This window comes from Cupressus sempervirens, chromosome 10, assembly GCF_028749045.1.
Source record: "Cupressus sempervirens isolate cs-2001-9-10 chromosome 10, ASM2874904v1, whole genome shotgun sequence".
Classification (NCBI taxonomy): Eukaryota; Viridiplantae; Streptophyta; class Pinopsida; order Cupressales; family Cupressaceae; genus Cupressus; species Cupressus sempervirens.
This window is the reverse complement of record NC_143127.1, coordinates 221,330,830-221,344,609: the sequence shown is the minus strand read 5'-3', so window position 1 is coordinate 221,344,609 and position 13,780 is coordinate 221,330,830.

The following is a 13,780-nucleotide window of genomic DNA, read 5'->3' as shown; positions in this document are numbered from 1 at the left end:
ACACTTCATTTTTGTACAAGGGTTACAAAAACAAGATGCTGACAATTGAAATTTTCACACTTAGAAAATTTCTATAAATTTTGGTCCTACCACCTAATGGTGCTCTAGTGTGAAGGTGCATAAAGAAGATAGGTGTGCTTTTTAGAAGTTTTTCTTTTTACCAAGGTTCTCCAAATATATAGGTGCATCAACATTTTTGATCAGTTATGATGGATCTAACAGTTAACTACTAGTTTCTATTTTTTAGCATTCCATGCACCATAAGTGTATTTTGATGACAATTCAACTTATAGAAACATCTAGAGAAAGTTGAGATTCATTCTTTGAAGTTCTAGTGACTCCTAGATCATCTCTTGGCTACTCTCTTCTTATCTTCATCTTCTTTTATTGTTTTAAGTCATGTAAAGGCTCATGCACCCATTAAAAGATATAAACAAGGGAAAAGACCTACTTAAGAGATTTTAGAGAGTAATTTTGTATATAATTATATTAATTTTATTGGTTTCTTATCATATTTTTTGCATTATAAGATCTCTCACTCCTAAAAAGAAGGAGGGGGTTTCTTATAAATACATGGATGTAATATGCATTTCAAGATGATATTTTGATGTAATAATATATGCTATTGGTTCTCTCATTCTTAGTGTAGTAAATCTTTTCAGAGTGTGTTATCTTTTATGAATTTATATTCATGGATAGTATTGGAGACAATGGTTTTATTGTGTTATGATAATCGCAGAATCTTTTAGTGCTGGTGTTTTCCTTATGTTGAAAAATTCCACTGTTGTGACAAATTGGAGAAAGGATTACTATTATTTTTGCATAGCATTTTGTCTCATGTGTGTGCACTTTCCATGGATACGCACTTTGATGAATCATGAACCATCATTTAATTTTCATTGAAGATCACATCCACAATTACATCATTGGAGTTGAGAAAGTGTTTCTCCTAATTTCATTCATTTCCTAGCAGGTCCTTTTGATAGTTTAATTTGCAAACATGTAGTTACTTTGGCTAATGTTTGTTAGGAATTTCCCTTTTTGTAATTTTCTTTAATCTCTCATTACTCTATTTTTGTTATTTTCTTTTCTAACACATTGTTAAAAATAGGAATTCATATAGTTGCATTGATTAGAAATTGCATTTTTCATAAAATGAAAAAATACAAAAATACATTGGTTTTGTGGTTACATTTCATTAAAGTTGTGTAGAATTGACAAATACTAGAGACGACCTCCTTGTGAACACTCACATTTATCTTCATTTGAGCTACCTAGCAGGTTGAAAAACAACCATCTAGAACTTTGGAGTTGGTCATTGATGAACTTTTTAGGAGAGAGATTTGAAATAATTTTCATTGTCAGCATCGTGCAAAATGACTACTCAACAGGACCTTAGGACATACCTATTTGAAAAGAAGATGATTCCAAGTGATGTGGGATAATTAACAAGGTTCTTGATCAATTAAAAATATGTTTTTCATCATTTCCCAATGGAGAGGTTAGTTTTTGAATTAGAAACTATGGTCTCATTTGTGGATACAAGTGGTACTACTGAATGACAATTCATAAATTCATAATGGAACAAAAACCATAGTTAAGTGCTTACAAAATGATGGAGAGCATTAATCAAGAGTAAGGTTTTGAAAAGAGTAGATGTGATTTCCTTTAAAAGGGATAATGAGATGCCAAACAATAAATTTTATATTATAGTCCATTTCCCTTAGAATCTCAAGAGAGATAATTGCGTGCAACATCAATCTAGTTGCGATAAGTTACTTCAAGAAAAAATATTTGATGATAGAACTTCTTCAAAAAGTTTAATATATGTTTCAACTAAGAATATTTATGAGCCTAAAGAGTTGATGAAATCTGAATAGAATAGAGATCAGAAAACCAACAATCACTTCCATGGATCTCCAAACCTTGGAAAAAGGAAAGTTGTGGAGGATGAAAGTGAAAATAAGTTAGATGATGTTATAAAGTTATTTGTGATTTAAATTAGTAGAAAAGAGAAGAAGTTGAAAGATGGTGGAGTTGAAGTTGATTCAGAAGAAAAAATTTGAAATTTAGATTCATCGAAATGAAATAAAACTCGAATATGATGAGATTGAAATTAGAATCCAAAAAGAAAAAAAAGTTATATGGGATTGAAATTGACCCAAAATATAAGCAAAAAGAGATGGAAATGATATAGACTTTGTTGGAAATGAGGAGTAACTAAGAGGGGAGGGATGAATCAATTACTACAAAAATATATCTAAGTCCCTTAATATGTCAACAAATCTTCAAACAAAATCCTTATTGATACTCGGTTAACATTGAATTTTATACTATAACTTGGTTAACACTGAATTTTGTACTATAACTCAGTTAACACTGGATTTAATACTATTACTTAGTTAGCAAAGAGATAATTAGATCTTAAGATATTTAATGTGTTAAACCATTAATAACTTAGTTGAAAAAGAATAAAGGAAATAATATGAACACAAGAGACACCAAGATTTAATGTGGAAATTTAATTTGGGAAAACCACCAATTGCAACTAGCTACTATTTTTCTTTCTTTTGAGTCAGCCCTATTAGAAGCCAACCCTGTTAAAGGTTACAAAATACACTATTAGGTGTGACCCTATTAGAGGATTTAATTCACCCTTTTAGGAGTGGCCTTGTTATAGGTCTTTAGACACTTCAATCTAGAAATTCCACCTTTTTAGAATATTTTCTAAATAGTTGTTAGGCTAACTCTATTAGGAGATTTGATTCAGTGCTATAATTATTAAAGAGTAATAATGACTTGATCTGATTGATGATGCAACTAACTTTTCTAATTTAGATCTCTATTTTGTCTTAACTACTTGATCCTCCTTGATCAAAATGTTCTTTGCAACTCTATCAACTTGGATACTCTGTCCTCTTATGTATATATTCTTCCAAATTCATTTCCTTAATTCATCTTCTTCAATTCCACACTTCAATCCTCAACTTGAGCTTTCATTTATATGACTCACCTTGTCAATTTGGATTGAATACTCTTTTAATCAAACAATTATGATCCCTTAAGTCAGCTTGTACTAACCAATAAATTTATCAAACTTAATATGCTGAAATTCAACTAATACAGAATTGAGTACTTGGTTAACAGAAAAGTTCTAATGTCAACTGACCCAACTCAGTCAATATTGACTTCATGCTAACTTTCCTATCATAACTGACTAAGCTCAGCCAATACTATCTTTCAACTTGGTTATAACTAAATGCTCAACATATATAGGAAACTACCTTTGATGCTTGAGTGAGCTCGGCTATCATTGACTTCTCGGTAAAGGCTTGACATTTTGTGCAACATCAAAGATAACATACAATTAAATAATTATTTTCAACAATCTCCCTCTTTAGCATTGATGGAAACACAACATGTTATAGTATAAATAAGTTTTAGAGAAAAATAGAAGTAAGGATAATATCCTTAGTTTCATTCTGATTCTCATCCATGGGAACTCCTTCTATTAGTGAGAACTCCCTCTTACATCAATCTCTCCCTCTGGAATGATTTTTCCTGACTTCTCTAATTTCTTTGACTACAATCTCTCCCTATGATGTATTGATAAAAAATTTCTCTTCTATGGTAGAAAAATATCCCTCTTTGACATCTCATGCCAAAGATAACATACAATGGATTTTCCATGTACCTAATGTACTAATTCATATGCAATCTATTCTGACAATACTACATCAACTTGGCTGATTTTCAAATGCTCATTTGATGCACCACTAATCTTTTTTTAGTGACCTTCAGATAGGGAGATGACCCCTAGCTTACCTCTTAGATGCAAAAATGCATCCTTAGGTAATGGCTTGGTGAATATTTTTGCAATTTGTTATTTTGTATTCACATATCCCCATCTGACCTCTTTTTCTTGCACTAATTCTCTCAGAAATGATATTTTATTGCAATGTTCTTTGTCTTGGTATGCATCACTAGATTCTTGGATATGTTAATTTTAGTGGTGTTATCATAGAAGATAACTATTGGATCCTTGATTTCTTCCTTCATACATTAAAATAGCTATTTGAACCAAATGATGTTGGAACAATTGATTACTACTACACCATATTCTTCTTCTACTCTAAACTAAGAGATGCAATTTTGTTTCTTGCTTGTCCAAGACACTAGCCTCTTTCCAAGAAATAATGCTCCACTACTAGTGCTTTTCCTATCATCAATATTTCCTACCTAATGAATAGTAGTGAAGGATTTTAATTAAAGTTTTCATCCCTTCTTATACCACAAACTATAATCTTCAATAAATTTTAGATACTTCATAATTCTTTTTATTACCATCATATGATTTTCCTTTGGATTAGTAGAAAATCTTGCCACTATACCAACTACTAATACAATATCAAGTCTTGTGTGTACTACACACTAAATTTTTCTAATTATTGATCTATATGTAGTTTGATCTACCTCTTTAGAATCATCATTTTTGGCAAGCTTATGTCCAATAGACATAGGTGTTACAATTGGTCTAGAATCCCCCATTCCAAATTTCTTCAATATCTCCTTGGTGTGATTTGATTGAATAATGTAGATTCCATCCTACTTCTATTGAATTTGCATGCCAATAAAGAATTTGATCTCTACAAACATTAAAATTTCAAATTCTTTACTCATTTCTTTAGAGAAAGATTTGCATAAGTCATCATGTCCAGTGAATAATATATCGTGATATTACTATCAAGATTTAACTGTGTGATTTTGAGTCAAACTCATTGTCCCATGTTTTGTGAGTAGTTATTAAATATAAATCCATATCTTATGAGAATAAATGGAACACTTAAAACTCATTGGATCTAGGTGATGCTCACAGGGTGGAAGCACAGGACTTCCTGGGAGGTCACCCATCCTAGTACTAATTCAGCTTGAGTGCACTTAACTAAAAAATTTCCTCCATTGTTAAACCCAAAGCTTGCAACCCCATTTGAAAAACCTTCACCAAATGTTGTTCCTTATTAACTATTAATTATAAATCCCCTTAAGCTCATCAATTGATAAGTAGGAGATAATTTCCACAGCATGTCAAATTGTGATATTTCTATCAAGATTTAACTATGTGATTTTGAGTCAAACTCATTGAATAGTGTTTCCTGAGTAGTGATTTAACATAAATCAATCTCTCATTAGAATAAATGGAACACTTAGAACTCATTTTATCTAGGTGATGCTCACAAGGGTGAAGTACTGGGATTTCTTGAGAGGAAACCCATCCCAATACTACTCTGGTTTGAGCACACTTACCTACAAAGTTTCCTCCATTGTTAAACCCAAAGCTTGCAACCCAATTTTCAAAACCTTTACCAATTTTTGTGCCTTATGAACCATTGATTAGAAATCCCCATCAGCTCATCAATTGATAAGTGGTAGATAATTTCCATAGTAGGTCAAATTGTGATATTGTTATCAGGATTTAACTATGTGATTTTGAGTCAAACTCATTAACCCATGTTTCATGAGTAGTGATTCAACATAAATCTATCTCTCATGAGAATAAATGGAACACTTAGAACTCATTGGATCAAGGTGATGCTCATAGGGGTGAAGCATTAGGACTTCCTAGGAGGTCACCCATCCTTGTACTACTCTAGCATGAGTGCACTTAACTACATAGTTTCCTCCATTGTTAAACCCAAAGCTTGAAAAAAAATTTGCAAAACCTTCACCAAGTGTTCCATTTATTCTCATGAGAGATGGATTTATGTTGAATCACTACTCATGAAACATGGGTCAATGAGTTTGACTCAAAATCACACAATTAAATCATGATAGTAATATCACAATTTGACTTGCTATGGAAATTATCTCCTACTTATCAGATTGATGAGCTTAAGGGGATTTCTAATGAATGGTTCATAAGTATGCTCAGGTTGAAGTAGTACTAGGATTGGCGACCTCCTGGGAAGTCTCGATGCTTCACCCTATGAGCATCACCTAGATCCAATGAGTGCTAAGTGTTACATTTATTCTCATGAGAGATTGATTTATGTTGAATCACAACTCATGAAACACTAGTCAATGAGTTTGACTCAAAATCACATAGTTAAATCCTAATAGCAATATCACAATTTGACTTGTTGTGGAAATTATCTCCTACTTATCAATGCACGAGCTTAAGGGGATTTTTAATGGATGGTTCATAAGGAACAACACTTAGTGAAGGTTTTTCAAATGGGGTTGCAAGCTTTGGGGTTTACAGTGGAGGAAACTCCATAGTTAAGTGCGCTCATGTTGGAGTAGTACTGGGATGGGTGATCTTTCAGGAAGTCCTGGTGCTTCACCCCTATGAGAATCACCTAGATTCCATTTTGTTGGTGTAAATTAGTACTTTACTAATTACACTTACTTAAGTTTACTTAGGTTAATACATTATTTAATTATATTGCATTATTTTTATTATTTTTATTATGAGACACTTAGGATTTTGTGCCACCTTGTGATTTTTCATGTTGACAACACAGGAGTATGCACCTTTATTTGAGCACATGGTGTCTACAACACTGTTTTGCATGTTCCACCCTTGTAGGCTTATCCTCTCATCACCGCACTTACTTCCGTACTTAATGGAGGATAATCCATATCTGGTGGACATGTGCTTGGTTTTTTGACACTTCATTGTGCTAACTTCTAGGCATTCTAGAAGCTCTCCTATAGCCTTTATAATCAGGCACTCCTAGTGTACTCTGAATCATGCATAGCATATCACATTCTGAACAGAGCAATGTATTCGGACATACTTTGATTAATTGATCATATCCTTCTTTGGTCTACTATGTGCTTGTGTTTGAGTTCTTGGTTCTTGGGTGAATTTTGCCCTTAAGAAAAATCTTACATGGTATTAGAGCTTGGAGTCTTTCTCTTCACAAGTCGTTCGAGACCTCTTGCTTCATCACCTCAGCCTAAATCTGGAGTGCTGCAGAAATTAGAAGCATCCAGCATCAAATCTAACCTCTCCATTGCGTCTGAAATGCTGAACTGGTGAAAATCAACTATAAGCATGCCTACTTTGGCCCAAATTCGATCGTGAGGCAAAAAAAAATTTTCAAACCGACACTCGAAGGTACTGATTTGCAATTGGGTATGATTTTTTTTATCGATCTGATTAATTTTTTTTTTTTAGATCTATTTCATCTTTGCAATACTGAACAATTTTCAAATTTTATTTTCGAAATATTTTTTGTTCGGTAAAAGGGAAAAATTTTGTCGAACCGGGCAGTGACACCCCAACTCGGCGTTATATATTGCTGGCAGATTATTATTTTTTGCAAGGTTTTTTTAAAAAATTCTGGGCATACAACCCACGGTTGAACCTGCAAAATCCACTCCCAGTCAACATTTTCGGCCGCTATCCACTCCGGAGGCCTTGAATACGGTGACCCGCCCCCAGATTCCAACCACCGGCAGCAGCTCTCTACGTTGGTTTTTCGGCGTCGTCTTCGCGCAGAGGTTCTCCCGACCTCTACACTTTCCGGTGTCGATCTATAGTTACCTCTCATTTTGAGGTTTCTGGTCCCCGCTACAAGCAAACCTTCGGCAACCTCTGAGTTTTCTGACATTAACATTTAACGGCGCGCGTTTGAAGTAATCGGCCACCCGACGGTAAAGAACTTTCGATGACTGTTATTTTTGGCACCACTGTATTACCTGCCCGTTGGAGGTTCCTTTAATTAATTTTTGGAGGTTCTTTTGATTGATCCATCATGGAAGAGGATGATTTGATTGATTTGCAACCAGACAACTATCAGGAATGGAGTCAACTAATGGCCAGATATCTCTCTCAGCATAATGCACTACCATATGCGCCTGATCTTGAGTATACTGTTGCTCAAGTTGACATCCTTCTAACTATTCTTTGTCACTATATGGATTATAAAACTATGAAAAAAATGTTCAAAATTAAGTCATCTGATCCATATCAGTTTTGGATGTATCTTTGGGAGACCTTTGGAGATCCAGCTATTCCTCCATTCCCACAAGATCTCCTACCTCCAGTTGCAGCTAACACCTCTTCAGATGAGATCACACCTCCAACTCCTGTTGCTCCTACTGATCATGTTCCAGCCACAAATGCTTTGGATTTAGTGCAACAGGATACTTTATGTCTTCCTACTCTACTTTCATGTGAAGACTTCCTTTCAGAAATTGCACATTTGTTCGTGGAGTCTCACATTGAAGATTTGGGAGACATTCTTGATGACCTCCATCTACTTTTTGAGGCAAAAACTTCATCTTTTTCCGTAGTGATAGATTCATGCACTTCAGTATTATAGGGTACACATGGTCTTCCAGGTGCTGATTTCTTGCCAAACATTTCAGCTCTGTTCTTGGAGTCACACACAGTTGATATGGGAGATTTTTATGATGATTTCTTGCTTCTCTTTGCTGAGAATGATTCTTCTACAGTTATTGTACATTCTCTACATGATCAATCATTTCAGGTTGGTGTGATTGTGGATACTTATGTCCAACATTTGCAGGTGATCTCTCTCACATTCGAGAAGACTGTTGGTGTTATGACACAGGTTTCAGAGATACCAGTCATCATTGAGATTCCTTCTCCATCTAGGGGACGCTTCTCAAAGGTACCCTTGCCATTGTTTCTTCCAAAGGGGAGGAACGTCATCAAGAGGTCGTGGATCAGCTTCTTCATCAGAGCACTTCTCACTGCTTGGCACACTACTTTTAAGGGGGGGGGGACTGCCTCGTCTCTTTCTTCTCTTTTTTGCGGGGGGACTTTTCCCTCATGGGAGGTTTTGTCTTTCTCCATTCTCTCTTGTATATACTGGATGTATGTCATAATAGGGGGGTCTTGATTACTCCATCCATCGATGCATCCTCTTCTATCTCTCTTTTTGGGGGAGGGTTTTTCCCATGAGGTTTTCCCTCTTTCTTCGCTTTATGGGAGATTTACATTTTCATTATGTACATGGGTACCTAACATGGCCTAGTAGCCGGGACCCATTATGCATCTTCATCCTAGATTGTAAGCTTAAGCACATTCCCCTAACTTGCACTTAAGGGGGGGTGTTGGTGTAAATTAGTACTTTACTAATTACACTTACTTAAGTTTACTTAGGTTAATGCATTATTTAATTATATTGCATTATTTTTATTATTTTTATTATGAGACACTTAGGATTTTGTGCCACCTTGTGATTTGTTTTGTTGACAACATAGGAGTATGCACCTTTATTTGAGCACATGGTGTCTACAACACTGTTTTGCATGTTCCACCCTTGTAGGCTTATCCTCTCATCACCACACTTACTTCCGTGCTTAATGGAGATAATCCATATCTGGTGGACATGTGCTTGGTTGTTTGACACTTCATTGTGCTAACTTCTAGGCATTCTAGAAGCTCTCCTATAGCCTTTATAATCAGACACTCCTAGTGTACTCTAAATCATGCATAGCATATCACATTCTAAACAGAGCAATGTATTCGGACATACTCTGATTAATTGATCATATCCTTCTTTAGTCTACTATGTGCTTGTGTTTGAGTTCTTGGTTCTTGGGTGAATTTTTCCCTTAAGAAAATTCTTACACATTTATTCTCATGATAGATGGATTTATGTTGAATCACTACTCATGAAACATGGGTCAATGAGTTTGAATCAAAATCACATAGTTAAATCTTGATAGCAATATCACAATTTGACCTGTTGTGGAAATTATCTTCTACTTATCGAATAATATATCATCTACAAAATTTTTTGACAATAATATCTTATTTTTTGGTCCTTCATTGATGTGTAAGCTATTTTTGTCATTTGTCCTTTGAAAACCAATTCTTACTAGATAACTATGCAATATTTCATACCAAGCTCTAGGGGCTTGTTTGAGACCATATAAAGCTTTGTGTAATCTGCAAACCATATCCATTTTGTTAGGATCTATTAAACCTCTAGGTTTCTCAATGCATACTTCTTCTTCTAGGATTCCATTCAAGAAATTTGACTTTACATCTATCTAATATACTTTGGATCCTTTATGTATAGCATAAGCAAGTAGTGTTCTAACACCTTTTAGTCTTACAAAAGGAGCAAATGTTTCTCCATAATCAATACATTCTTCTTAAGCATAAACTTTTCATACTAACCTTTCCTTATTCCTTGATACTTCTCCATTTTCATTCAACTTATTTCTGAATACCCATTTTGTGCCAATTAAATTTTTGTCTTTGGGTCTAGGAAAAAAAGTCCAAGTTTTGTTCCTTTCAAGTTGTTCAATCTCTTCATTCACTACCTCAATCCAACTTTCATTTTCTAATGCATCTTTAATAGTTCTAGGTTCAAACTCAATAATAAAACATGAACCTTTTAGTTTATTTCTTGTCATTATGCCTTTTGATTGATCTCCAATGATTTTCTTAGGTGCATGATACCTTATGGCATATCTAGAAAGTACAAGTTCCATCTTTCTATATTTTGGACTTGATTCACTCAGTTCACCATGCTCAAAATGATCTTCTAAATAATGCCCAAGTCCCATTGTCTATAACTTGTGTCCTTTAGACTTTGACTCAATTTGCACCATTTGAAACTTTGGTCCTTCTAATTGAGACTCAAGTCCTCTAGACTATGAGTGGGGTTGAATTAGAGATTTAGGGGACTCAACTGGTGGAGAATGTTGATTTGCAATTGCATTTTCTTGAATTTTAGGTAAAGTATTAGGTTCAAAGTAGACAATTTTTTTGCATTTTTTAGGTTCTTTCCTATTTTGTTCTTCACCCTTTTCGACAAACTCATCAATATTTACATGTGCACTTCCTATAACCTTGTGAGTAGTAAGATTCAAACATTTGTATGCTTTTCTTTTGTTGGAGTATCCTAGAAATATGCCTTCATCACTTTTCACATCAAATTTTTCTTTTCTTGTTTCTTATAAGATATAACAATTTTTTCCAAATACTTTGAAATAATAGACATTAGGTTTATAGCCATACCATAATTCATAAGGCATTTGATCTATATTTTTCTTCAACTAAACTTGATTTAAGGTATGAATTGTTGTACTCATTGCTTCCTTCTAGTATTTGATTGCACCATTTTTCTCTATCATTAGTGTTCTTACGCAATCCATGATGGATCTATTTCTTCTTTTGCTATGCTATTCTACTAAGATGTATCGGGCATAGATACCTATCTTTTGATCCCTCTTTTATTGAAGAATTCATTGAATTCATTTGAGGTGAATTCTCCTCCTCTATTTGGCCTTAAACATTTTAGTTTCTTTCATATTTCTTTCTCCACTCTAGCTAGATACCACTTGAATTTTTGAAAGGCTTTAGATTTATCTTTCAAGTACATCACTGTTATCATCCTAGAATAATCATAAACAAATAAAATAAAATACTTACCTACACAATAGCTTTCTATGCCAAGAGGTCCATAAAGCTTTGTATGAACCAACTCCAAAACTTCTTTAGAATGATAATTCTTGCATTTGAAGCTTGTCTTTCACATCTTCCCAATTTGGTAATTTTTGCACATGCCCATATCAGGTTTCCATAGAATTGGAATGCCCCTCACTCTTTTATTCTTTCTTATGTTGACCAAATTATCAAAATCAACATTTTTCTCTATCATCAGTGTTCTTGCACAATCCATGATGGATCTATTTCTTCTTTCTACTATGCCATTCTACTATTGGTCCACAAAGATTTGTATGAACTAGCTCTAAAACTTTTTTCAGAATGACAATTCTTGCATTTGAAGCTTGTCTTTCACATCTTTCCAATTTGATAATTTTTTCACATGCCCATATTAGGTTTACTTAGACTTGGAATGGCTCTCACTCTTTTATTCTTTCTTATGTTGACTAGATTATAAAAAATTACATGACACAATGTTTTATGACATAACCAACTTTCCTTTACTTTAGCTAGGAAACATGAACTTTCAATTAGATCTAGATAAAATATATTTCCTTTTTTTTGATTTCCAACCCTAGCTAGATTTCCTTTCCCATACAACAACTTGGCCTTTCCATTCATGAATTCTACCTTGAATCTATTGTTGTTCAATTATGCCACACTAAGTAGATTGTGTTTTAGTTCTTCAACCTAGTATGCATTGTCACATCTAAGTTCATCATTTAATGCAATGCAACCTTTTCCTTTTACATAACAAGGTTCATCATTTCCAAATCTAACACTCCCACCATAATAGTGTTTCAAGTGCTCAAATTTTGTTTTATCACCAATCACATGGTGAGAAAAACCACTATCTATGATCTTTGTGTCGTTCTTGCTAATATGAGAAACTAGGGTTGTTTTATCATTTTCATCATTTGATTAATCTTTAATAGAAATGTAAACCATTTTATCATCATCACTACTATTAGAGTCTTTAGCCATGTAACAAGATTTCTTACCTTTATCCTTGTAACCTTTGTAGCTTTTGAAATCTTTGTTGCATTTATACTTGTCATGTTTATTTTCTTCTTTGCCTTCTTTGTTTCGACACCTTTTAACAAAATGACAAACTTCTTCAAAAGAAAAATAGATTAGAGTTATTTTACCTTTGTACTTTCCTTTTCCTTTAGGGAATCTTCTTGAAAGAAGGGCTTCAATGACTTCAAGGTCATCATTAGAAACATCTTCATCTTCACTGTCAGACTTCTTTCTTTTAGATTTTTCACCTTTCTTTTTGAGTGATAGATTATCTTGAAATGCAGACACAATGCTACCAGACTTAGGAACATAGTTATCAAAGTTTTTTAACTCAAAGGCTGTCAACCTTCCTACTAGTGCATCCAAAGTTATATCATTTTTGAGATCACATCTCATTTCTTGAATAGTTGAAACTTTAATTGCATAAATATGAAGAAGAGTTCTAAGTACCTTTCTGACCATTGTTACATCATCAATTTTTTCTTTTGTGGCTTTGATTTCACTCACACTTAGCTTTGATTTATTCATTGTATTGTACAATGTTTCCATCTTCTCTCATCTTAATTTGGTCAAATTTACCTCTTAGAATTTATGCCTTAGCTCTCCTAACATTTTCATCTCCTCCATAGATATCTTTCACCTTGACCCACATTTCATGAGCAATAGGAAAACCTTTGAATTCATCAAATTCAACATAATTGAGAGTAGAGGAATGTCAATCATCATTATGTTGTGATTCTTATATTCCACAATTTGGTCCATAGTCAAAGGTCCAATAGGTGCCACATACTTGTTCTCTAGATAGTTTAGGCCTATGTCTCCAATGGTTGCCAAATGTAGCTTCATGAGTTCTTGCCATTCTTGGAAGTCATCTAAGTTCAACTTAGGAATTTCCCTTCTATAAGACATTTTGATCTTTATCTCAGGTCCTTAAAACATTATTTAGAAGCACCAAGAGCTCTAATACTAATTAATGGAAATGAAAAGGAGTAACTAAGAGGGGAAGGGTGAATCAGTTGCTACTGAAACATATCCAAGTACATTAAGATGCCAACAAAACTTTAAACCAAATCCTTATTGATACTTGATTAACACTAAGTTTTTTGTTGTAACTTGGTTAACAATGGACTTAATATTGTCACTTAGTTAGCACACATATAATTAGATCTTTATATTTTTAATGTGTTTAACCATAAATAACTTGGCTATAGAGGCATAAAGTAAATAACATGAATAGAAGATAGTGTAGGAGCACCTTGGGGCAAGGTAAAACCCTAGCTCAAAATTTGGTTTTTAAATGGTCTAACAAACCATTAAGTTAAT